Raw genomic sequence first — 27,426 nt, 5'->3', positions numbered from 1 at the left:
TGAAAATCTGATGATGTTTTAGGTCATATTTATGCAGAAATATAGAAAATTCTAAAGGGTTCACAAACTTTCAAGCACTACTGTAAAAGCAGTTTATTTTTATTGCGTTTATTTAATTCCTGGGCTCCCATCTGTGATGTCGCATCCCATTAATACACTTTACAATAGATTATTAGAGTCTAATAGAATAGATGAGCCAAAATAATCTTTTTTAATGAGCCCCAACCCGTGACAAGTATGAATAGGTGGGGCTTAAAGCAGAAAAGTTTGAGAACCCATGCCTTAGAGGGAACTGCCCCAGTGACAAGCCATTGTACCCCTAAAGGTACACTAATGTCCTTTATTTTCCGAGAGTGTAGAAGTAGTGGAAACAGCAAACTTTTGATTCAAAGTTCCAGATTGCAGTGCAGCTGTATGACAACAGAGATGAGGCTAGTTAGCATACTTGCCAACTCTACTGATTCACATGGTAGTCTACTGATTTTGACAGGTGAATCCCGCCTACCGCTTTTAGTTCAAAAGACTACCGCATTACAAAATAATCAGCGGACACTGTTGGATTCGCTCTTCTGACCTTGCTTCAGCCGTTTATGCACAGGGGATACAAGTATATAGCGTCAAATAGTCCTATTAAGTGAAGCCGAGAGCCAGTGGAACGGAGTCATACTGATGTTGAATCGAAATTGAATTTAATCTTAATCTGAAGAATACATTTTGTGAAGTATGTCGGTCCGATTTCCTGATCAGTTTTCTTCAAGTATGGCACTCAGAATGCACGAGAATGCACCGTGTCACACCATTTTTTTTTTTTTCAAAATTTTCCAGGGGGCATGCCCCCGGACACCTCTAGAAGTGTGTGACTATGTCATACAATCTGATCTACCGCTTTTCATTAGCTGGGAGTTGTTAAGTACGAGTTAGTAATTCATGAGAGGGAATTAATGGTGGTATAAGTATGCAAGTTGAAACTTTGGAAGCTGATCTGTTTGAGATGAAGAGCTGTGAGAGCTGGACTAAATTGACTAAAGGACTAAAGTGCTGCCGCATCACTCTGTTGATGTGGAGATGAAATGAAGCAAGAGTAGGAAGGTGAAAAGAGACATATCAGGGAAAGAAATTTATCGTACCAAACGTCAACTCGGAATTTCATTCCAAAGAAGTATTGGAGGCGGCACGGTGGTGTAGTGGTTAGCGCTGTCGCCTCACAGCAAGAAGGTCCGGGTTCGAGCCCCGTGGCCGACGAGGGCCTTTCTGTGTGGAGTTTGCATGTTCTCCCCGTGTCCGCGTGGGTTTCCTCCGGGTGCTCCGGTTTCCCCCACAGTCCAAAGACATGCAGGTTAGGTTAACTGGTGACTCTAAATTGAGCGTAGGTGTGAATGTGAGTGTGAATGGTTGTCTGTGTCTATGTGTCAGCCCTGTGATGACCTGGCGACTTGTCCAGGGTGTACCCCGCCTTTCGCCCGTAGTCAGCTGGGATAGGCTCCAGCTTGCCTGCAACCCTGTAGAAGGATAAAGCGGCTAGAGATAATGAGATGAGATGAGAAGTATTGGACTTAGGAGCCCAAGCACATAAATATTCACGATTAGGCCCAATTTAGTATAGCCAATCCACTTACTGACTTTTGACATTTTTGGGAGGTGGAAGGAAACCCAAGAACCTGAAGGAAACGCCACGTAGTAACCCAAAATGGGGATGAGAGTAATGGCAGACTGGGGCCCCTAGAACCTTATCCTGAGGTTTTTAGGGTAAAATTCTGCTCTCTCTCTCTCTCTCTTTCTTTCTCTCGTTTGCAATGTTGGCACCTTGGGGATGAGAAGAACTCACATCACCCTTCAGTGCTTTGAAAACCATCATATTAATGCTGTCAAGTGTTGGGACAAATGTGATGCTTCCTGGCAGTGACAGAGAAAATGAATATGTAGAAAAATGCATGTGGAGCTCGATATCAAAAGGATACAGTGCTTGTTCCAAGACAGGCATGAAGCATTGGATTTCTCTCGGGTGTGTAGCTCTGGTCTGCTCTCCTCATGCTTGCAGTTGACTGTGAAAGAATGATGTCATTGTTATGGCAGACGGACCTCAGAGAATGCACCGGATGCTGGTGGCTTTTGGCCTGAAATTAGCGACGACGAGAGAATTTTTATGACACACTTAAAATGTGTGACAGCTTGTGTGTTTTTGTTGACTCAGTGCAAAGAAGGAACACTTGTCTCCAATTAGCATTCGCTATCTGTTCAGAGCATGATATTTACAATAGAGTATGGAGAATATTGCTTCCCTCTATAGACCGAAAAGTCCAGGTTTATTGCCAGATATGTGAATGAAGTCCAGGATATTAACCATCTCCAGCTTTCAGTGAATCTGCAGACGGTTGTGTTTAAGGAGTGGAATGGAAAATGAGTGGGGTTTTCTGCATATTATAATAATAGTTGTCATTACTGTAACATGAAGCATAAAGTTCCAGGATTTCAACAAACCGAACAAATGCTTCCACATTGGGGTTTGAATATCAGGAGTCGTCCTTACACAGAGAATCATAAACACAAGTGCTGAATATCTTCACACTTCGAAGCCCTGCACAAGCTTATGTATTATATAACAAACAACAGGGAACCATAAGAACATTTCCAGAAATTACTTTATTGAAACAATGGTTATGGCCTGGTTACTGGATGTAATTTAGGTTAGCGTAATGAGAAAGCAGGTTGTATTCCTCTCTTGGGTTCCTTAATCTTTTCCTCATGCGCGCTGGGAGTCGCTAAGCAGCTCAGATGCAAATATCTGTAATTAACAACACTAAGAGCAAGGATTTATACATACGCCTCAGTATTTGAGCTGTGGAAAATGTACGCATTTCCTTTTCTAGCCGTCTTAATGCAAGCTCGGGAGAATTGATCTGGAATATTGCTGCTAGTGTATTACATTGGCATATTGTTCATCATTCATACTGATCAGCGCTAATGAAGTATGGCTAAACGAGAGCCAAGGAACAATATATTGCAGGGTGGGTGCCAGATATTGATGTTTTTTGGGCAAAGAGTGAGAACAGGTCCTCCCAGTCAGACATAAACCTCATATCTGATAGAGTTTGAGCACTTTACTACTGTTCAGCTGGAATTGTGTGCTGATTTCTGCTTTGGGCTCTAAACAGGCTTTGGCTGTTATAATATATAGAGGATATTATACGGTTGCGTGAACATATGAAGTTTATCTTCAAGTGGTGAACATATTCATGAGTGAGTGAAGCGAATGAGTGAAAATATTTTCACCATGAGAAGATAAACTTCATATCTTCACGCCACCGTGTAATGTTCTTTATATTATATGGACACACACACACACACACACACACACACACACACACACACACACACACAAAGCAAGTTACAGTAATCAAAAGAATTTTAATTTTGAACCAGATCACCAATTTGGCAACACGAGTCCAGTCAGCAGGAAAACACTGGGGGTGACATCATCGGAGTGAAATATTGGGAATTATTATACATACAGGACACTTTTTTTATGGAATAAAAACATGTTCTATTCCCTTCTGGCTGGTTTCATTCATTTGGTTTGATAGCATGCAATATGGGCGGCACGGTGGTGTAGTGGTTAGCGCTGTCGCCTCACAGCAAGAAGGTCCGGGTTCGAGCCCCGTGGCCAGCAAGGGCCTTTCTGTGTGGAGTTTTGCATGTTCTCCTCGTGTCCACGTGGGTTTCCTCCGGGTGCTCCGGTTTCCCCCACAGTCCAAAGACATGCAGGTTAGGTTAACTGGTGACTCTAAATTGACCGTAGGTGTGAATGTGAGTGTGAATGGTTGTCTGTGTCTATGTGTCAGCCCTGTGATGACCTGGCGACTTGTCCAGCGTGTACCCCGCCTTTCGCCCGTAGTCAGCTGGGATAGGCTCCAGCTTGCCTGCGACCCTGTAGGACAGGATAAAGCGGCTAGAGATAATGAGATGAGATGAGATGAGCATGCAATATTGTTAGCATATCGCTTATCCTACGTGTATTACATCACTCTACCCAATGGAGAATGAGCGTTGAATATGGTTTATGATATTGCTTGGTTGTCAAGACAACATGACGTCACACGTCAGAGATGTAAAACTTCTGCACTAGCGAGCGACTGTGACAATTTGTAAACAAACATGGCTGCCAGGTTTGCTTCGTTAAATATAGAAGATTTTGAGAGAATTTTGAAAGAGAAAGATGTGTTGAACACCCAGAAGGAATGTATAATAATAATAATAATAATAATAATAATAATAATAATATTGGCTGGCTTTTTTTCATGGTATATCAGATATATTCCATTTAGCTAGCATGATATTGAACTCGTCTTCGACTCGTTCAGTATCATACTAGCTGAATGGAATATATCTGATATACCACTCAAAGCCAGCCAATATTATTTAAACATGTCACTCAGATCCGTGATGTATTTCGTATGGAAAAATACGAGTTTTTCAATATGAGAAGATAAACTTCATATCTTCAAGCCAGCATGTGATGTTCATTTTATTATATCGACACATTTACAAACAAAAAGTGCCCAAATTTATCAAAACAATTCGTCGATTTCCTCACAAGTGATATATAGAGATTTATGTCACGGCTTTGGATCTCCGTGTCCCAGATGTAGCTCGTATGAAAAATATGAGTGGTATATTTCCCAGTATATTTCCATATAATGCATGTTCATATTGGTCTTTCTAGCTCGAGTCTTCTGTAGGAGACCTCTGGAATGTCGTTGCTGTGTTTATGTCTTTAGCTTGATCTTTGTCCCAAAAACTGTTTGGACATGTTCATGCTTGTGTGTGTGTGTGTATGTAATGTACTATCAGGGGTGATGGAAACAGCAAACACCACAACCCCAATCCCAACCCCAATCCCCAGTCACTCCCCATGACCACCACAAAAATAAATAAATAAATAAATAAATAAATAAATAAATAATTTATTTATGATAATCTAGTCTACAAAAAGTCTAAATTGGTGGACATTTTGTATTTTTTTCTTTACAGACTACGAAGTATAAAATATAAATATAGTAAAATCAGTTCTAACAAAGGGCGGCACGGTGGTGTAGTGGTTAGCGCTGTCGCCTCACAGCAAGAAGGTCCGGGTTCGAGCCCCGTGGCCAGCGAGGGCCTTTCTGTGTGGAGTTTGCATGTTCTCCCCGTGTCTGCGTGGGTTTCCTCCGGGTGCTCCGGTTTCCCCCACAGTCCAAAGACATGCAGGTTAGGTTAACTGGTGACTCTAAATTGACCGTAGATGTGAGTGTGAATGGTTGTCTGTGTCTATGTGTCAGCCCTGTGATGACCTGGCGACTTGTCCAGGGTGTACCCCGCCTTTCGCCCGTAGTCAGCTGGGATAGGCTCCAGCTTGCCTGCAACCCTGTAGAACAGGATAAAGCGGCTAGAGATAATGAGATGAGATGAGATGAGATGAGATGAGATGAGTTCTAACAAAAATGCAGTGGAGCTGACCCATGGGTACCTCAAGAGACTGCACCTGCACGAGGCATGGATATTCATGGAACAGCAAAACTTTTTCATTCTGTCCTTATTTGTAGCTCTCTCCAGGAGTCCTGAGCATGATTAGAACTGTATCTGTAACGATTAGCAGCAGGGGGTAGCATCATGCGGTAAAACAAGAAACAAGTCGTCCTCTCTGCTATACATGACGCGCACTTATTTTTCAGTCAATCCAACCCAAAGAATAACAACCTCTTAAGCTACGTGGTGTATCTCCTGTTTATTAGAATCAGTTTCAAACATTACATGTTGAAATACGAACAGATGAGAGTGAAATATGAATTCTGTTTTGTAAAACTTTGGTTGTTGTTGCTTTTCTTCTGATGTGATAATGCAGTTCATTTCACTGACACTTCATCTCCTGCTGTTACAAAACTTATGCATCTGTTTGGTACTTCAGTATCAAAGTATTCTGTGATTTTACTCAGAACTTGTTCTATAAATAGTGACTTCTTTTTTTTCTTTCATTCCTTCGCCTTACGGTATGTGGATGGGGATGGTGGATATATAAACAGATCTGAAACTTTAAAGCAAGAAACAAGTCTGAAAAATATAAAATGTGTTTTGAAATATTTGTTCTGGTGTTAATTTGTTAATTTGGTGATGTATTTTCATTATTCCTGGATGACTTTAGAGTTTGTCTGTCCTGCTGAAGACACAAGGGAGACGTTGTGTTTCCAAAGTACACTGTCAGAAATAGGGGTACAGTAGGAGTACGTTTCTGTCTCCCAAGGTACAATCTACACTAATGTACCCTCTAGGGCTCATTATTGGACCTCAAGGTAACTATGTGTACCTTTATAGGGCCGAAAAGGTACATTTATGTTCCCAAGCAGTATAGAAAGGGTATAAATACTGTAAGTACCTTAGAGAGTACTGCCCCAGTGACAAGCCATTGTACCCTGAAAGGTACAGTATTATGTAGTTATTGACTGAGTTAGGTCAGGCTGGATGGGAAAATATTTGGCTCGAGGTCATGCCGTACAGACCTCACTGCACTCGGTCTGTACAAATGACCAAGAGCCAAATATTTTCCCGTCTGGCCTGACCTAACTCAGTCAATAAGCATTTTATCATATGACATTTTTTAACTAACATAAACAGTGGAAAACGATGAACAGTGGTGTGTGAAAAACGACTCAACTGAGCACAATCAAAGTGAATTTTATTTTCCAGATGATTTATTAGACACAGACCTAATTGAAGAAGCTGGAATTGTCAAAGAAAATTAAAAAAGGTACTTTCGAGTGAGGGCGGCACGGTGGTGTAGTGGTTAGCGCTGTTGCCTCACAGCAAGAAGGTCCGGGTTCGAGCCCCGTGGCCGGCGAGGGCCTTTCTGTGCGGAGTTTGCATGTTCTCCCCGTGTCCGCGTGGGTTTCCTCCGGGTGCTCCGGTTTCCCCCACAGTCCAAAGACATGCAGGTTAGGTTAACTGGTGACTCTAAATTGACCGTAGGTGTGAATGTGAGTGTGAATGGTTGTCTGTGTCTATGTGTCAGCCCTGTGATGACCTGGCGACTTGTCCAGGGTGTACCCCGCCTTTCGCCCGTAGTCAGCTGGGATAGGCTCCAGCTTGCCTGCGACCCTGTAAAACAGGATAAAGCGGCTAGAGATAATGAGATGAGATGAGACTTTCGAATGAAGAAATTCACTTGTTTATACGAGGACAACAACAAGGAAACACCGTAAAAAAAAAAAAAAACTAAGTACGACATGAACATTTTAAAAAGATTTCTTGCTGAAGTTAAGGAGGAAAGAGAGATAACAGTCATCCCCAGTGTTGCCAGATTGGGCGGTTTCAAGTGCATTTTGGCGGGTTCTGAACATATTTTGGGCTGGAAAACATCAGCAGTATCTGGCAACACTGGTCATCCCCTCTAAGGAGCTAGACAGCTTGCTACGTAGTTTCTATATACAAGCGAAGAAAAAAGGAAATTTAGACGACAAACCTGACACTTTGTCTTCCTTTTCGCAAAGTATTCAACGCTACCATGACAACAACAACAGGAAGATAAACATTCTGAAAGACAAAGACTTTAAAAAGTCCAGGGAAGTCCTGAAGTCCGAGCACACAGACCTCAAAAAAAAAAAAAAAATGGAAAAGGCAACAAACCAAATGCCACAGAAGCCTTGACTGGTGGGGATATTGATTGTATTTTTGAAGAAAACAATTTTATTAAAATTGTTTAAAAAAATCACTTTCACTATGCTCAGTTGTGTCACTCATTTTTCCAAGTAACAATTCAGAGCAAAATGAAAACAGGTCTGGGGCCACATACAGCTTTTTCCGGACTGGATTCCAAAATCCGTATCTGGCTAGTCACATGACTTTTCCCAATGGTTTTATTAAGAGCGTGTGCACAGGTCTGTACGCGTCATATGATAATGTACTTTATTTTCTGAGAGTGTAGAAGTAGCAAAAACTCTTGATTCAAAGTTCCAGATTGCAGTATGACAACAGAGATGAGGCTAGTTAGCATACTTACCAACTCGACTGATTCACATGGTAGTCTACTGATTTTGACAAGTGAATCCCGCCTATTGCTTTTAGTTCAAAAGACTGTCGCATTACAAAATAATCAGCGGACACTGTTGGATTCGCTCTTCTGACCTCACTTCAGCTCAGGGGATACAAGTATATAGCGTCAAATAGTCCTATTAAGTGAAGCCGAGAGCCAGTGGAACGGAGTCATACTGATGTTGAATCTAAATAATCTTAATCTGAAGAATGCATTTTGTGAAGTATGTCGGTCCGATTTCCTGATCAGTTTTCTTCAAATATGGCACTCAGAATGCACGACAATGCACCGTGTCACACCATTTTTTTTCAAAAATTTCCAGGGGGCATGCCCCCGGACATCTCTAGAAGTGTGTGACTACGTCATACAATCTGATCTACCGCTTTTCATTAGCTGGGAGTTGTTAAGTACGAGTTAGTAATCCATGAGAGGGAATTAATGGTGGTATAAGTATGCAAGTTGAAACTTTGGAAGCTGATCTGTTTGAGATGAAGAGCTGTGAGAGCTGGACTGGACTGACTAAAGTGCTGCCACATCTTTTCTGTTGATGTGGAGAAGAAATGAAGCAAGAGTAGGAAAGTGAAAAGAGACATATCATGGAAAGAAATTTAGAGTACAAAACGTCAAATCTGAATTTCATTCCAAAGAAATCTTGGACGCCACTGAACCTCAAATGTAGCGTCAAATAGTCCTATTAAGTGAAGCCGAGAGCCAATGGAATAGAGTCATACTGATGTTGAATCTAAATTTAAATTAATTTAATCTAAATCTGAAATATGTATTTTGTGAAGTACGTCGGTCTGATGTCGCCTCACAGCAAGAAGGTCCAGGTTCGAGCCCAGTGGCCGGCGAGGGCCTTTCTGTATGGAGTTTGCATGTTCTCCCCGTGTCTGCATGGGTTTCCTCCAGGTGCTCCAGTTTCCCCCACAGTCCAAAGACATGCAGGTTAGGTTAACTGGTGGCTCTAAATTGATCGTAGGTGTGAATGTGAAGGTGTATGAATGATTGTTTGTGTCGATGTGTCAGCCCTGTGATGACCTGGCAACTTGTCCAGGGTGTACCCCACCTCTCACCCATAGTCAGCTGGGATAGGCTCCAGCTTGCCCGCGACCCTGTAGGACAGGATAAGTGGCTACAGATAATGGATGGATAAGGAATTAATGGTGGTATTAGTATGCAAGTTGAAGCTTTGGAAGCTGATCGGTTTGAGATGAAGAGCTGTGAGAGCTGGACTGGACTGACTAAAGTGCTGCCACATCTTTGCTGTTGATGTGGAGAAGAAATGAAGCAAGAGTAGGAAAGTGAAAAGAGACATATCATGGAAAGAAATTTAGAGTACAAAACGTCAAATCTGAATTTCATTCCAAAGAAATCTTGGACGCCACTGAACCTCAAATGTTAATAATAATAAAGATTAATATGCAAGTCAGGGTGATTTTTTTCCCCCATAAAATGACTTTTGTGTTATTAATTAGTCAAAGGTCAAAAACATAAATCCAGAAACAAGACAAGAACTTGATTTAACAGCTGAAATGCCTTGGATTACTTAAGACAAACATTCCTTGGTGCTTTTTCTGTGCGTGACCCAGCGTTTCCCAATTCAAGCCCCTTGTAAGAACGGTATTTTGAGTGCAAGGCGGCGGCGGTGTGTCCGGCACATCCCAGTGATGCTGAGAATTCCCAGTGGGAGCACAATTTATAGCCAGGCCCTTTAAATTATGGAGATTCAAGCATGCATTCAATCTGTTTTTTATGAACTTGAACTTGTTTAAAAGAGGTCCAACAAAACTGCAATCAGACAGCAGGTCCCTCATGGTGCATGGCTTTTATTTCGAAGCCGTACAACTCCCCAGAACTTTTCCAGTGCAGAAACAAAATGGGAAATAATGTCAGCCACGGACAGTACATTGTCGAACGAGTCGCTACACAGATGGTTGGTGTTAACAAAGCCTCCTCCCTGTCAACCTCCTGGGGAACAGATTCTCCTCTGCGCTGAGAAAGAACCAAATTCCCTTCTGATATTTATCGGTGGAAAAAGTCTCTTTTCTCTGCCGCTATAGCGCTGACTGGAAAATGTCTGTCAGTGCTTATGGTGTATATCACCAGAGCTATTTATTACATGAAAAATTTACTACGGTGACCCGCTGTCTCTTCCTCCCCAAGCTATGAGATAGTTTCATCCTTGGGAAGAAGTGAGGAACGGTCTACAAACAGAGCAATCTACAGTAATCTTTGCTGATGGTGATGTCAGCCTGTCCTCAGGAGACTATTTACTCAATTTGTTATTAGCCATCATGGACCATAAACATGTCCTTATCTTCAGTCCATAGTCTTCAGAACAGCCCAGAAAACGTTGTGTATTGGTTGATTTACAAGCACACGTACTACGAACTCTACTTGGAGTAGGATACACTTAAAAGACGAAAGACAAAAGAAGGAAAAGAGAGACAGAAAGAGAAAAAAAAACCTTTCACGAGTGATTAATTTGTTCCCTGTAGTATTTTTTAAAGATATAACTTGCAGTGAATCATGTGCAATTTCACAGACTGCAAACTCAAGCCATTTCATTACTCCCTCTATTTTTTTAAGTAGAACCTTATATTTCAGAATGAGTGTATATATATATATATATATATATATATATATATATATATATATTAGTGCTGTCAAGTGATTAAAATATTTAATCGCGATTAATGTCACGACTGTCATAGTTAACTCGCGATTAATCGCAATTTAATTGCACATTTTTGTCACATGAAAAACCATTGTAATTCTCTTATCAGCATAAAAAAGTGAATGGGCTTGCTCACCGTTCGAACTACGAGGGTACTCGGGGGATCCGAGATCCCCTGAAACAGACATGAGATCCCTTGAAAACATGATTTGGGAAATGTTGGGGGGTCTCTAAAATATTGGCAAAATGATGTTTATTGACATAGCAATCGTGTGTAACGAGAAGCATTTGCATATCCAAAGTGAGCGCGCGATGGAGAGCTGCGCTCTGAGACAAGCGCAAGCACCCCCCCCAAGAGAAAAAAAGGGACCCCCCCCGAAAATATCGGCGTAGTTGGAACACTGGTTGTACGAATGTTTTTTTTTTTTTTATTGCAGAGCATAACATGTCTTGTCACAGCCACTGCAAAGTGGGGCTGGAGCCGCCGATGGGAAAACGAAACCTAAGCCGAGCACCGTGGCTCTTCGGGGGAGGGCAGAGGACTCTGGCTGTGCGGGGCGTGGCATTACAGTCTAGCTGCTATCGTTTTTCTAAGCAAAGTCTCTGTTCCAAGTTCCTGGCAGTTTCAAAAGCTTATGAAAAACCTGCATCATGTCACAGAGCGTTAATCTCGCGATAAAAAAATTATTGCCGTTAAAATTGAGTCAACGCGTTAATAACGCGACATTTTTGACAGCACTAATATATATATATATATATATATATATATATATATATATATATATATATATATTGTGTGTGTGTATATATATATATATATATATATATATATATATATATATATATATATATACAGAGAGAGTTTCAAAAAATGTGATATTATTTGAGATGTAAATATCCCAGAAACTACATAGTCGAGGCAAATGAAACTGAACAGGTTTAATGTTGAGCAATATAAGATTTATTCCTCAAAATTTGAATGAGAAATTCAAAGGCATGTGGATTCCATGAACGATTTCACAAATTTTCAATCTTCCCGAACCCACTCGACCGTCTCTTCTGACGCTGGTGGTTGTCCAGATCCTTTCGCCCTGCACACACAGCCTTCCTCTTTGAACTTTTTGTTCCATGTCCAAATCTGCATAGCAGTTAATGCATTTTTAGAGAATTCGATCGTAAATGCACTCTGCACAGTCTTGTTCGACTGTGTTCGAGCGTCCTCTAACACACAAAAAGCCTTTTCTTTTCCAGTGAATGGCATTTCTATACCTAAAAAGATTAAAACAAAAAAAACATTAAACATAAAATTTTGACCTGCTGTTAAAATTTGAGGTCAATTGAACGAGAATTGGCAGTTATTAGACTGTGAAATGATATCAAAACTTTTTAAACACCCTGTATATATATATATATATATATATATATATATATATATATATATATATATATATATATATATATATACTGAGAAATGAAAAGATTTATGTCCCAGTAAATGTGACATTTTATGACGCTACTGCTCCACTCCTTAGTGAACTCTGTAGCAACAGCTTAACCCTTGAAATACAAGATAAATGGAAATGAATTCTACCTTTATTTATATTTACACCTTTTTTTCTTTGTTGTTTAAACTCTTCATATTGTTGTGAGGCTTAAACTGGAACTTTTGAACTGGAAAACAGCAATTTCTAATGAATTCGTACATTTGCGTTTATTTGATTTCACACTTCAGCCATCTTGGTTTATGAAATGTAGCAGAGGGGAACCGTCAGGGCCTTCTAGTGCTTCAGAGACAGCCCAAACATATCAGCATTTCAAATGTTATACTTAATTTCTTTCATTCTTTAATTTCTTTCACTATAAATATTCTATTCTACTTCTAATTTGGCTTCATTTTCTATCAAATTTGCTTCAGAAATGAAAGGATAACTGTCCTGAAAACATTAAAATCGAGTTATCCAGTGAGATTTTTTGTTTGTTGTCTCTAGGCTGAGTTTAGAGCTGGATCACTCATTGGTTAGGACTTCATTGCCGGGACAGAAGGCCATGTTTATGTAGGAAGTGACAGATGAATTAACCAATCAGATTTTGATTTATACTGGGAGGGACCAAAAATTTATCGTCCTCGGCCTTCTCGAAGGCCAACATGAGCTTAAACGTGAGTCAGAGAGCAAGTAGCATGGGCTAATGACCGAGAAACTAAGATTTCCGTCTCCAAATTCTTCTTCTACGCACATGTAGCAATGTCATAATTTCATATGAATAAAGTTTTTTTTTTTTGTGAACTTCCCCAAATCTGTCGATTGGAAAATAAGTTAATATGTTTGGGTTCCGTTAATGCTTCCACTGTTGTTTCTGATGGGGTGTTAATTAGTGTAACACACCTGTGGATATTACCGTGCTTGGGATGTCTGGAAAGGGGTAAGCTGATTTCGTGAATCCTGCATGGGCGATATTCATTAATGCAGATAATTTTTATTTTTCCCAAGATATGATATTTATTTTTTGATGTAGAAATGTTTTGACACACATCTGCTGTTTGTATCGGATGAAATATGTAAATTAGCGTTGTAAAATTCTGTGTGAAAAGTCGGGTGTTTATCTCAGTAGCCATTTGGCTGTGTGCTAACAGGTGTGTTATGTGGTAGGGATGTCAGAGTTCCTTCCCCTGTCTCCGTGTGTTGATCGCTCTGTCTTTCATTGTTTTCCAGAATATATGCTGACAGATGAACTCTCCGTCTCCTCTGCATCATCTATTAGCCGCACAGAGACTTTCAGTTATTATTAGAGTATCTGACTTGTTATAGTCGGTTGCACGCACTTGCCTCAGTATTTTTCACTCAGACTTAAGTATTCATTTCCCTCTGTAATTTACTTTGTTACTTTTAAAATCAGCATCGACAGCTACACACAACGGAGCGACCCGACACCCTGACGCTAATCTCTTGCAAAATCCTTCGCTCTGCTGCTTTTTTGGTTTCTCTGGTTAAGTTTTGGCTGAGCTCAAGTCCCAGCTCTAATAATAACGGTTCGCCACTGAAATGTAGTAGATTTATCCATCCATCCATTATCTGTAGCCGTTTATCCTGCCCTACAGGGTCACGGGCAAGCTGGAGCCTATCCCAGCTGACTACGGGCGAAAAGCAGGGTACACCCTGGACAAGTCGCCAGGTCATCACAGGGCTGACACATAGACACAGACAACCATTCACACTCACATTCACACCTACGGTCAATTTAGACTACGTTCAGACTGCACCCTGAAACGACCCATATCTGATTTTTTTGCCCATATGCGACCTGTATCTGATTTGTTATTGACAATCTGAACGACACAGATCCGATTTTTTCACATGCGACCCAGGCCGCTTGGATATGTGGTCCTAATTCCGATGCATATCCGTTATTTTCACCTGCGACTGCAGTCTGACCGGACAGGTCGCATTCATGCGACCTACACGTCATCAACAAGAGACAAACGTCACTATTCTGCGTTGGCTAATCCCGCCTCTTTGGTGGAAAACAACAACATTTGTACAGTTTTCAGAATTTAAATAGACTTTTATAGAATTGATCAAGCTAATGGTGGATTTGGTAGGGACCTGGATGTTGATCTGTTCGCCTGATTAAATAAAACAGTTTCTATAACTGATTTATAACTTAAACCATCCTGTATTACAAGATTATAAGATTGTTCTGGAAATTTCCAGTAATTTGACACCTTCGGTCTCATTAGTCTGCTGCCCACATTAATCAGATTATTGTGTGAGTTCTGCCGCCGCCACAAAAACCACATCGCCAGGTCTCGCCTCATCTCCATAGCAAACTGCACTGGTGTTTCTGCACCTTGAGCCAGCGCTGAGAGAAGTTGCAGAATTCAGCTGGCTATAAACAATCTAAATAAATATTTATAAAAATGTAGAAAAAGTTTATTAATATGACGAAATAAATATGTGCAAATTATTAAGCCTGAATTAAGAGTTTGGTAATACAGCGGCCGTATCCCAAATGACTGCCTACTGAAGCTCGAGTGCACTATATAGAGTTTAAAAATCCATTACTTCCTAGTAACATGTAGTGCACTTATATAGAAATTAGAGAAACATTTAGGAGTCAACCCTCGTTACCAGGCTACACGTTTTCATTTCAGTTCAGAAACAAAAACACACACGAGACCTCACACTTTAACACTAACCAGATAATTAAACAAACAAACAAAAAAAGAAATCATTAAACATGAAGAGTGCGCTTTTTTTTGTTTACATATTACGTAGATGTGCTTATTACGTGTCAATTTGCGCATGCGGGACACTTTTGGGTCGTTTTCCGTTCATGTTGGAGATCGCATACAAGTCTCATATAATTGGTAATGTGAATGGCCTAAAAAAAAAATCGGATTTCACAACAAATCAGATATGGGTCGTTTCAGGTTGCAGTCTGATAGTCGTGTTAGAGTCACCAGTTAACCTAACCTGCATGTCTTTGGACTGTGGAGGAAACCGGAGCACCCGGAGGAAACCCACGCGGACACGGGGAGAACATGCAAACTCCACACAGAAAGGCCCTCGCCGGCCACGGGGCTTGAACCCAGACCTTCTTGCTGTGAGGTGACAGCACTAACCACTACACCACCGTGCCGCCTGTAGTAGATTTATATTGTAGAAATTTGCAAACATCAATTATGGAAGCACAATACATTATCCACACCTCATGATGACAATGTTTCATATATTTTAATACAAATATACATTTAGAGAGGTTAATTTTAGGAGCATCACTACTCATATGCTGCCTTTATGCTTTTCTGTGTGTATGAATTATGCTGCTCATATACTTGCTTTCTCACATAATTTTTTTTTTGTCTCAGCTGAGCAATGAAGAGACGGTGCATTTTGAAAATGAAGTGTAATATTATAATGGAGTACTGTTTGGGGTAAAACATTTCCAGAATGTAATATTTTAAAAATTTTTATGATCATTTGAGGCACCAAGGTGCCAATCACTAGAGTCCAGAAATTAATCAGATTAGTTTGACCGTTTTGAATACTAAAACTCTGCTTTAGAAGGTCATTTAAACTATTTTTAAAAATTAATTAATTACAGAGTTTCATACCACAGCTTGCTTGAAATCTCAAATCACAAAATAATGACTGAGTTTCAATAACAGCAATCTACCTTCCTGACAAAAAGAATAAAAAATTGTGAAGAATTGAGAGGGAAGAAGCGATTTTCATGAAATGTGGACAACACTGGACGGATGACAGACAACACATGATGGTGTAAGCTCATTGCCTGTCGGCCAGGTGAGATCTCATCTCATCTCGTTATCTCTAGCCGCTTTATCCTGTTCTACAGGGTCGCAGGCAAGCTGGAGCCTATCCCAGCTGACTACGGGCGAAAGGCGGGGTACACCCTGGACAAGTCACCAGGTCATCACAGGGCTGACACATAGGCTACATCCACACGACAACGGCAACGAGATGTTATTTAAAAATATTTCGCGTCCAAATGGGCAACGATCAGTAAAATATCAGGTCCATATGGCAACGCAACGCTTGCTGAAAACGATGCAATACACATGCCACACCTCTAGGGGCGCTGTAAGACGGTCCCTTCGGAGACACCAGAACAATAGAAGAAGTAAGGACGCATGCGCATAAACTATTATGCGCGAGACTTCATATTAGCCACAAAGTCAGGAAAATCTGTTCGGAAAATTACATTATAATGACCAAATACAATGAAAAGTATTTTTCCAGTCTCACCTGTGAAAGGTAATCCCATGTGATCTCGTTTGGACAGCAAACCTGTTGGTACAGTTAAACGCAGCTAATCTTTATTCTCCGCTTTGACCTATCCAATGGAGCACTTGCATGTGACGTCACAGCCGATCCAAATTGTGACAGACACCATCGTGTCGGTCAAACGCCATATTCCGCCTTCTACTTCTGGTTCTACTTCTGCTTTTACTTCTACTTTTTCTTCTGGAAAACCCTACTATATACAATTCTACTACAATGGCTGCGGCTACAAGCTCTCCCTACCTGTGCACGTTTTTTATGTTTTTTGTGTGTATTTTTGCGTGTTGTTCGTCCGTACCGGACTTCAATATCCACTACAACCGTATGGACTTACTGGACATTGGTTTCCAGCAGAAAATGACGGTTCGTAGCGATTTCCATTGCATGCACAACATTCCGGACGAGAAAAAAAAAAAATTCCGGACGAGATAGCGAGACCAGCGGGGTCTCCGTGGATTTTTATCGGAAGCAAAGTGAAGGAGGCGGCACCGGGAGCCGAAGCAAAAGCGAGGCTGCAGAGCCGGCCTGTTGACTAAGCTCAGAAAACAGCCACTCAAATCTCCACTGCCAAGCCTCTACCTCTCGAACGCCAGATCCATGTAAACAAGACGGACAATTTGGAATTACCTTATTCTATTCTATAATCGGCTGGTCAGTGCTATACTCAATACTTAAGTGACTAACCCATCCAATGAGGATTCTTGTTTACAAGATGCCACATCTGAGTCGCTGACAAATCCTGAATTTCTGTAGAGATAACTGTCCAGAGATTTATAAGCACGCAGTGCTTCACCACTGAACAGCGAGGGAAAGTTAATGAGGTAATTATACACGTCCGGGTATTCCACTGGCAGTTCAAAATCCGGTCATGAAAACTCCGTCCGGTAAGCCATAAGGGTCACAAATCTGTAGATCGTTTATTTTAGACATATATCTAGTTATCTGTTCCTTAGAAAAATGAGCCGTTTAGTCCGTCGGTTGAAATTGATCCATTCTGTACACGAGTGCAGCAGTATTCAGCGGTGTTTTTGACCGACAAGATGGCGGTTGTGTACTTTCCGGTCACGTGACTGCAAGATCTCTATATGGCGGCGAGGATGACGTATGATTCTACGCGGAAGGCAGCGTCTTTAATGGTCCGGAATAAATTGAATGCTACACGTTGATGGATTAATTTGCTCTTCTACGCCCTTTTTGAGGAATGTATTGTAGGACTTAAACCATCATCTGAAGAGGTGAGATCGCTCCTTTTTTCCCTATTTTTGCTGGCGGGATTGACTCTGCCCTAAGGGCAGAGTCTCTCTCTCTCTCTCTCACTTTGCACCATTACACAATAAATATTCACAGTGAAAATATTTTGTAAGCGCGTTTCATGAACCAAGTTATAGGATTTGTTGACAACTCGCATCGAGTTCGTTACACTTCTACCCAGCGTGAAGCACTCACAGTCATGTGGTTGTGACGTCATCGTAAACAAATCCGTTCTACTCATCCAGACGACTTCACAACGGCAACGTTGCCAGATCTTTCCACTCTGGAACCTGTTCTCAAAAAGATTGTGTTTTGGGCACCCAAAACGCCGGTGCCGTGTGGACGCCAGGCCTAAACGATAAGCAATTGTATCGGAGTCACCTGAATCCGTTGCCGCGTGGACAGGGCCATAGACACAGACAACCATTCACACTCACATTCACACCTACGGTCAATTTAGAGTCACCAGTTAACCTAATCTGCATGTCTTTGGACTGTGGGGGAAACCGGAGCACCCGGAGGAAACCCACGCAGACACGGGGAGAACATGCAAACTCCACACAGAAAGGCCCTCGCCAGCCACGGGGCTCGAACCCGGATCTTCTTGCTGTGAGGCGACAGCACTAACCACTACACCACTGTGCCGCCCGGCCAGATAAGATAATAATAATAATCATCATCATCAGTCAGTGTGCTTGAACATGTCTAAACCCTTGCGAGCCAGGTCTGATTTCCTCACATACCGTAGATGCCAGGCTTTGATCTCAGTTCTTCACCGATTTGTATTCTTTTTGGCAGGAAGGTAGGTCTGCCTGGGGTGCATATGGCTTCTACCCAAATGTGCATAATTGCAATTAATAATAAAGATATGGAGTAATGAAGCCCTAATGAGCAGTTTCCACACAAATCGCTTCTTCTCCCTCAATTCTTCACCGATTTTGATTCTTTCTGGCATGAAGGTAGGGGTACCAAGGGTGCATATAACTTCTACCCAGATGTGCTTAATTACAATTATTAATGAAGTTATAGACTAATTAAGCCTTAATGAGCATTTCAACAAAAATCGCTTCTTCTCGGTCAGTTCCTCGCCATTTTGGATTCTTTCTGGCAGATAGGTAGGTATTCCTCGGGTGTATATAGCTTGTATATAGCTTGCAACATTTATTGCACAAAGTGGCCCACTTTACACAGCAAATTCCTCAGTGTTGAATTAACACTTTCAGAGTTAATTTGGATCCAATTGGACCTATATAAACACTCTGGGTGTTAATTCAACACTGGGGATTTTGCTGTGTAGATCGTTCTTTCTGGACTAGATGGGGCCGGAGTGAGCTACACCGTCATTGACGGTCTCATTAATAATAATAACCATTGCATTTGGTAAACTGGCTTCTTACCCAACGTGATCCTTGCGGGAAGATAGCCTAGCCAAGATTAGAAAGTAAGAACCAACATTTTGGTGAAATAAATGTATTGTTTCTGTACGTTGAGGTGTCAAAAGTACAGTACCAGTTAAAAGTTTGGACGCCCCTACTCAGTCATAGGTTTTTATGTATTTTGTATTTTCTATATTGTAGAACAATACTGAAGACATCAAAACTATGAAATAACTAAAGGAACAGATATGGAAATATGTGGTAAATAAAAAGTGTTTAAAACCCCCCAAAACATTTCATATTTTAGATTCTTCAAAGTAGCCAGTGTTTACCTTGATGACGCTTTGCACAATATTTGCTTTGAACCAGCTTCATGAGGTAGTCACCTGGAAAGCTTTTCAATGAATGGCTGTGGCTCATCAAAAGTTAATTAGTGAATGAGTTCCTTGCCTTCTTAATGTCTTTGAGATCAAATATCCATCCATCCATCCATCCATCCATTATCTGTAACCACTGATCCTGTACAGGGTTGCAGGCAAGCCGGAGCCTATCCCAGCTGCCTATCCCAGCGAAAGGCGGGGTACACCCTGGACAAGTTGCCAGATCATCACAGGGCTGACACATAGACACAGACAACCATTCACACCTACGGTCAATTTAGAGTCACCAGTTAACCTAAATGTCTTTGGACTGTGGGGGAAACTGGAGCACCCGGAGGAAACCCACGCGGACACGAGGAGAACATGCAAACTCCACACAGAAAGGCCCCCGTCGGCCACTGGGCTCGAACCCAGAACCTTCTTGCTGTGAGGCGACAGTGCTAACCACTACACCACCATGCCGCCCTGAGATGAAACAGTAAACGGTAAATATAAAAATACAGTAATCAGCCCTATTCCATCCACAACTGTAGTAATCCATATTATGTCAAGAACCGCTCAACTAAGTAAAGAGAAACGACATCCATCATTACTTTAAGACAGGAAGTGTCTTTTAGTTAAAAAAATAAAGAAAAAAACATTGAATTAGAAGGTGTGTCCAAGCTTTTGACTGGTACTGTATGTGTCGCAGCGAAAACCCATCCGACATTTATGGCAGTCACACATATTTATTCAGATGGGACAGAACTCTTTGAAGTTGCAGTTTGCTGACAGTTTCCTTTTAGTGCATTCAGTGACAGTTTAAATTCAAATACCATCAGACATCAAATCTTGCCATCATGTTCAGCAGTGAAACTGGGATCCTGCAAAATTCCACAGCGAAATGGAATGGAGTGGGATCTGATTGAACACAGGAAAAAAAAATAACCCTGATTCCTCAGTCTGAAAGGATTGGGATAAGGCCCATCTGACATTGTTACATATCACCATGTGCTCTATGCATTTTGAGTCATGCTTGGACTGCTGTATGATTTGTTAGTCGGAAATAGCTCACCTTCACTCAGACGTGACCTGTCTACTCTTCTGAAAAATGAAGCTTTTGCATTCTGCAAAAATTGTGCATTTGCTTGTCGTATGTTCTCTGAAATCTGTGCATCCTTGCTAAGGGTTATTCTTCTTTCTTTTTTTTTTGAAAGAAACAACATCATTCCATGAGGCTATTTATTACATTTCTGCATATGCAGTGGTATAAAGAGTACAACACATTTTAGTCCTGATGACTAAAAGTACTGCGACTGTACTCAAATAATTTGAGTAAAATTGAAAGTAGTGATCAAGAAAACGACTCAAGTATAACCGTACATCAGTGTGACGTTCTATATTTAATACAGAGCTTTAATAATGTAACATGTCTGACAAGCTTGTCTTGTCTTGTCAGCTAGCTAATGATTTACCTGTACGTGTTTCCACAGGTTGGATGTTGAGCTTTGAAATGCTGATATCTCCACTGGATTTGGCTCGTAGAATTTGCAGATCAGTATCATGCTGTTTCCTTCGAAGCAGTTAAAGCGGAAGATACCTGATGATTTGGGGTGGATAAGAAGCTCATCTGTCTCTGTTGTATCCAACATTGCTGTTGCATCTGATGTATAGAGTTTTGACAAGAAGCTGGGGTTTTGTTTTGTTTTTCCCCCCGAATGAGACATGAAACTTAATTACTGCAAATTTTGTACATCTTTTAATTGGCTTACAGACATCTGGGGTTAAGTGTATCATTTTTATCCCCTGCTGGCCGAAAGGCCCAAAGGGGGATTATGTCGTGGCGATTTCCGTCCGTCCATCCCAGGAAGGGTGCTCACCTTCTGAAATCAACTCCTCTCACAATTTTTGGAGGAATTTCACGAAACTTGGCAGGATTCTTTGTGTTATGTCAGTAATACGCATATTGTAATTTCGTTAAATTGGGTCACATTTTACCAGAGTTACAGCCCTTGATGAACACAATTATACTTTGACAATTTCATGAGAGTGTGTTTTGCTTCTGAAATCAACTCCTCTCACAATCTGTGGAGGAATTTCACCAAATTTGGCAAAAGGCATTGTTATATGTCAGTAGTACGCATATTATTTTGTTCAATTCGGTTGCATTTTACCAGAGTTACAGCCCTTAATTAACAACCTTGTACTTTCATAATTTCATGAAGGTGTGATCGCTTTCTGACATCAAATCCTCTCACAATTTTTGGACGAATGTCTCGAAGCTTGGCAAAAGCCCTTGTTATATGACGGTAATACGCATATTGCGATTTAATTTCATTTGTGAAAATTTTACGAGTTTTGACCCTTGATTAAATAACTTGTACTTTGACAATTTCATGAGGGTGTACGTTCTTCTGAAATCAACTCCTCTCACAATCTCTGGAGGAATTTCACCAAACTTGGCAAAAGGCTTTGTTATATGACCGTTATCCGCATATTAATATTTCGTTTAATTTGGACACATTTTACCAGAGTTATGCACTTGATTATTCACAAACTTGTACTTTGGCAATTTCATCAAGGTGTGTTTACTTTCTGAAATCAACTTCCCTCACAATTTTTATCCCCCGCTGGCTGAAAGGCCCGAAGGGGGATTACGTCGTGGCGATGTCTGTCCGTCCAGCCGTCCCAGGAAGGGTGCTCATGTTCTGAAATCAACTCCTCTCACAATTTTTGGAGGAATTTCATGAAACTTGGCAGGGTTCTTTGTTATGTGTTGGGAATACACATATTGCAATTTCATTCAATTCAGTCGCATTTTACCAGAGTTATGGCATAGTTGCCAGCAGGGGATATTGTGCTCTCAGAGCACTCTTGTTTGTTTTTTTTTTTTTAATATCTTGGAATCATTCTTGATGAATACCTTTCATGGACTTGCCATATCCAGTATATATTATCTAGAGCTGGCAAAAGGCTAGGTATGCTAGGGTGCATTAGGAATAATTCAATGTCGCATTGTGCAAATATAATTCATACGTCCTTTATTTGTCCTCTTCTTGAATACCATGACATTGTATGGAGGTGCTGTGGTGTAGGAAATGCTAAATCTTTAGAGAGGCTCCAGCAGCGTGCTGCAAGGATGGTTACTGGAATAGGCGAGAGTGATTGAGCCTCAGATACTGTATAGTTAAAGCTATACGGCCTTTCGATTTCATAAAATCAGTGAAATTTAGTTCCCTCTGAAATTTGGTCATTGTGATATATGTTTATTTCTGTAATATCTAAAAAAACAAAACAAAAAAAACCAGGCCATTCTGTGGCTGGGAAGTTATTTAAATTGAGGGGATTCCTGAGCAAATAATGTGCATGAAATTGCTCACTTTGCGCAGTCAAGCAGACAGAGGAAGTCCGTGTGCGCATGCGCAGGTTTACCTGCTTCTTCTTCTTTTCCTTCTTCTTTTGGGTTTTGCATTACTGCCATCTACAGGTTTACCTTTGAGCGTGCACTGACAGTTCCATCATTCTGTCGCTAAACGAACAGCTGATCACACCGAGGTGCTCGCTGACTGCCGATATTTATTAGTTTAGTCCTGTGTTTCCTTTCCTTTGTAGCATAACGTCTTTTCTTCTCACTTTCCGTTACTGTAGTTGGTCTTTCACGTTTCATTCGCACACTCACATCCTCCATTTTTCTCTCCTGTTTCAAATTTGTATCCCACAATGCTTTGCACGAACGGGGAAAGCCCACCATGTCATGCATGATGTAGTATCTTGAATTGGATCATGGTGAAGCAGGAAAAAATAGCGGAGAATTTAGGGCCATGTGGCCTTAAATTCATTAATTGTTCAATTTAAAAAAAAACTAATAAAATTGGAAGTCTGTGATTCGAATTCAGTAGCTTTCAGTTCACTAAAGAAAAATAATTAGGTATCAGGGAAAATTCTTTTTATGACCTACACCTGAAAAATCTGAAAGACAGTCGACCTTTAAAGTGGCCTACTCTACAAAGTTGGCAGGATGATCATGTGTTCAAACTTGTGAAGAAATATATTAATGGGAGTTTTTCAAAAATGATTTTACATTCAATAATATTATACACAGCAGAATTACTGGACAAAGCAATATGTTACATTTACCGAGGCTAAGAACCGAGCTGGCCAAGAAATCTTTTTATTATCATGGATGTCTTGTTTTTAATAGATTAAATTTATAGTTTAGATTAGATTAGATTAGATTAGATTCACTTTATTCATCCCACATCGGGGAAATTCACGTGTTACAGTAGCAAGAAAATGTCAAACAGACAACAAATAAAACTGAAATAAAAATTAGACGAACGAAGGATTAAATACAGAAGGCTATTTGCATTATCTACCGTGAAAAAGTATAGAAAAATTGCCTTATTGAGAGGCTTGGAAAAATTGCACATTACAGGTAGACTCTGTATATATACACCACGGGCGATTGCTCTAAGACAACGAGGGAGGCTCAGCCTCCTCTAAAAATGACGAACATCGTGTAGGATGAATTGTGCTAGGCTTATGTTATAGCCGACCTTATAACATTATTATTTCAGATCCAGAATCATAGAAATATATGTGCTCAACCCACTACAGTGCGAAATCATTCCCTTATAACTTTAATGTGTGCGTGAGTTTTTCCCCCTTGTGACAGCGCGATACAGCGCAGCCTCAGTGGACTTCAATGGCATTTGGGAGCTCTGCACTTTTCAATCTCAAAATGCAAGACGATTATTGGACAAATACTGCGAAAACGCCTGCCCACGGAGTCTCACGGACTCCCAGCCTCAGTGGACTTCAATGGCATTTGGGAGCTATGCGCTTTTCAATCTCAAAATGCAAGATGGTTATTGGACAAATACTGCGAAAATGCCCGCCTACGGACTCCCAGCCTCACAGTGGGAGGGACATGGCAAAGCTTTCCGCGAGGAGACTGGTGATTGGTGAAAGCGGCCGGATATTTTCTTTGATTGACAGCTTGTTTCAACAGGCAGCGGTGAATCTCAGTTTAGTCCCATGCGGATTCGCAAGTGCTGTGGTGTATTGTAAGAGATCAGCTTACATTTCGATTTCATTCATTACATATGGTTTCTACCAGCTTTTTTAGTTTGTATATATTTTCATTGTAAATAAAGTGTAAATATAGTGTTGTCAAGTTTGCTATCTTAGTTCCAGAAATTTCGTTTATTTGAGTGACTGAACTTGAACTTGAGGGGGCTAGTCAGCTAGCAAGAAAGCTGCACACGGAGGCCAAGCATTGCTGATTTAATTTCGGCGAAGCCATTTGCCAGTCTTCCTTTCGAGGAAAAAATTAAAATTAAAGAGCAGGGTAGACCAACGCCTCAAATTGACTTGGTGAAAAAGGTAGGGAATAATACTCGTTCCTTTCAGCTCTCCTGGTATGAGAAAGTGAATTGGCTAACAGCAAGTGACCCACATCAACAACAGTAAATAGGCTACTTTAGTAATATGTCATGGATGGACCAAAAATATAGAATCTATTTAAAATGTTTATGCTGAGTATATTATATTGGAATATATATTTTTCTGGATATGAATTAAACACAGCTACAATTTGGAAAACATTTTTAAACAAAAACACAGCCGAGAACATTTCACACTACAGACCTGGATTAAAAGTGAAGGGTTATCAAAATTGTCAATAAAACATTTCTCAGTCAAAATAAGTAAAATATAGGGAAAGTGTCATTGAATGAAATGTGTGGCACCCAGCTCTACTGCTGAGGTTCCTGACAAAGAGCTGCTTTCAATAATGATCAATTTTTAAACAACATGCCACAATTTTAAAATATAAAATGTTAAAATATACCCCCCCCAACACCACCATCATGTATATTGGACAGTAGGCTAATGGGCCAAAAGAACCTGTTATTTCAGTTTGTGACGCTGCCAACAATCAGCCAGATCAGAGGCAAGAGTATGGGCAAAATTGATGTTTTTTCTTTTAAAATCTGGAAATATCGTAACCGACCAGCCTCCCCTGTTTGAAAGACTACCAGCCGCCACTGATATACACATACATATATACATATTTATATTTATATAAATATAAGTATGCATAAAAATAGTTTAAGGCCTATATTATTGCACATAATAATTGCATCAATGAGAGATGGCAGAGGTAGTAGTGGTGAAGTAGTGCAAATATAACGACAAACAGGTTATTGTTGCTACGTTACAAGTTGTGGGCGTTATACAGTCTGACAGCAGTAGGTATGAATGACCTGCGGTATCTCTCCTTCTTACACCGTGGGTGTAGCAGTCTACTACTAAACAAGCTGCTTAAAGCCCCCACAGCCTCATGTAGGGGGTGAGAGGGGTTATCCATGATTGAGGTCAGCTTGGCTAACATCCTCCTCTCGCCCACCACCTCAGTGGAGTCCAGAGGACAGTCCAAGACTGATTATTTTGTATTTTATACACTAATGTATTTTATTTGCGTAGTTTTTTTGTATTTGTAACTAAGATGAATATATTTGATATATACATATTGTGGATACTGTAATTTGATATTGATCATAACTAGTTTCTTTTTTCGTTTCTGTTTATTGTGTGTTGCGTGTGTGTAGCAGGGCTCTTTTTGATAGCAGAGGTGTATAGCCACTGATTGGACGACCCTGTTGTTTTATTTAAATAAAGGTATCTAATCTAATCTAATCTACTCTATAATGGTGATCGGATCTCATCGAACAGCACAAAAGCTGATTCATTATCATTCATATATTCCAGTTTTCCAACAGTCTAGACTCCAAGAATGACACCATCCATCAAGGTTCTTTCTGTGTGACGGTGATCATCCTAAATGATTCATTAGACCTCGGGCTCAACTCTCAGTCAAAAGAACTTCGTTCCTGAGTTAAACATCTCAGTTTCACGCTCAATTATCCCCTGCCTTTGTCTTCCCTCAGACACCTCACGTTTTACTGTCCATAAGTGAGAAATCACAGAAGTTGGACTGTTCATATGCAATAAAAAGTATTATTACCTCCTAAAGCAGCAAGTCACAGACAGTTTAAAAAAAAAATTGAATCAGATTGAAGGTGCAGTTCTTGCTGGTGTGCAATCTGGTAATTGGCTCCAATTTGTCATAAGGTGCACAAAATGAATATGTCTGCGCATTTATTTTTTTATTTATTTAGTGTGATTATCTTCTTTTCCATATCTCTTGCATTAACTTATGCATATGCGATAGTGGCTGGAGTGTTTTTTTTTTTCTTAAACAAAATACTTCCAATTCATGAGTCATAGCCTTTATTATGATTCAGAGCAAAGATATGAGCGTCAAAGAAAGATAAGGGGAGGAACGAGAGGAAAAGCAAATCAGGAGAGATTCAGATAATTATTAATGAGCTCTCGTGAAGTCTGCATTGTATCAGAGCACATAATGAGAGACAGGGGGAGGAATTTAAGTGAAAGCATATGTCCTGCTTACCTTGAACTGCATCATTTTTATGCCCCAGCCCACAGAAATGTAATAATTTGCAGACCATTAACAAATTATCCAATAATCTTTTTCCTTAGAAACAGCAATCCAACAACAATAGCTATTAATTCCGACAAATATTGTGACTTTGGGTATAAACATGTATTTGATAAAGTAGTTATATGGATATACAATGTGGGGAAAAAGTGGTTCGGTTCGCTGCAGGGTAAGATGATGTCATGGATATGGATAGACCATGTTCATTGACCAGAATATTTAACAATTATTCCATGAAATCGAGTCGTACATAAGCTGATAGCCGACGAGGCGTGTAGCACCTAGTCGGCTATAAACCATGTATGACGAGATTGGGTGGAATAACTGTTTTATTCTATCCACATTCACTGGATTTTGAGAAACAGAGCATTTTCATTTTTA

At 40.4% G+C, this 27,426-nt stretch overlaps 1 protein-coding gene across 1 annotated transcript in view; it reads left to right on the top strand.

Moving 5' to 3' along the window:
• The window catches only part of galt (galactose-1-phosphate uridylyltransferase), a 324,066-nt gene extending 302,499 nt beyond the window's left edge, over positions 1-21,567 (top strand). The window contains exon 12 of the mRNA XM_060908973.1: positions 21,017-21,567. The gene's annotated coding sequence lies outside the window, so the exon portion shown is untranslated. The remainder of the gene's footprint in view (positions 1-21,016) is intronic.
• Positions 21,568-27,426: the final 5,859 nt, after the last annotated feature.

The sequence above is a fragment of the Neoarius graeffei genome, chromosome 25 (genome assembly GCF_027579695.1).
Source record: "Neoarius graeffei isolate fNeoGra1 chromosome 25, fNeoGra1.pri, whole genome shotgun sequence".
In the NCBI taxonomy this organism is placed as follows: domain Eukaryota; kingdom Metazoa; phylum Chordata; class Actinopteri; order Siluriformes; family Ariidae; genus Neoarius; species Neoarius graeffei.
This window is presented reverse-complemented; position numbering and strand designations above follow the sequence as displayed.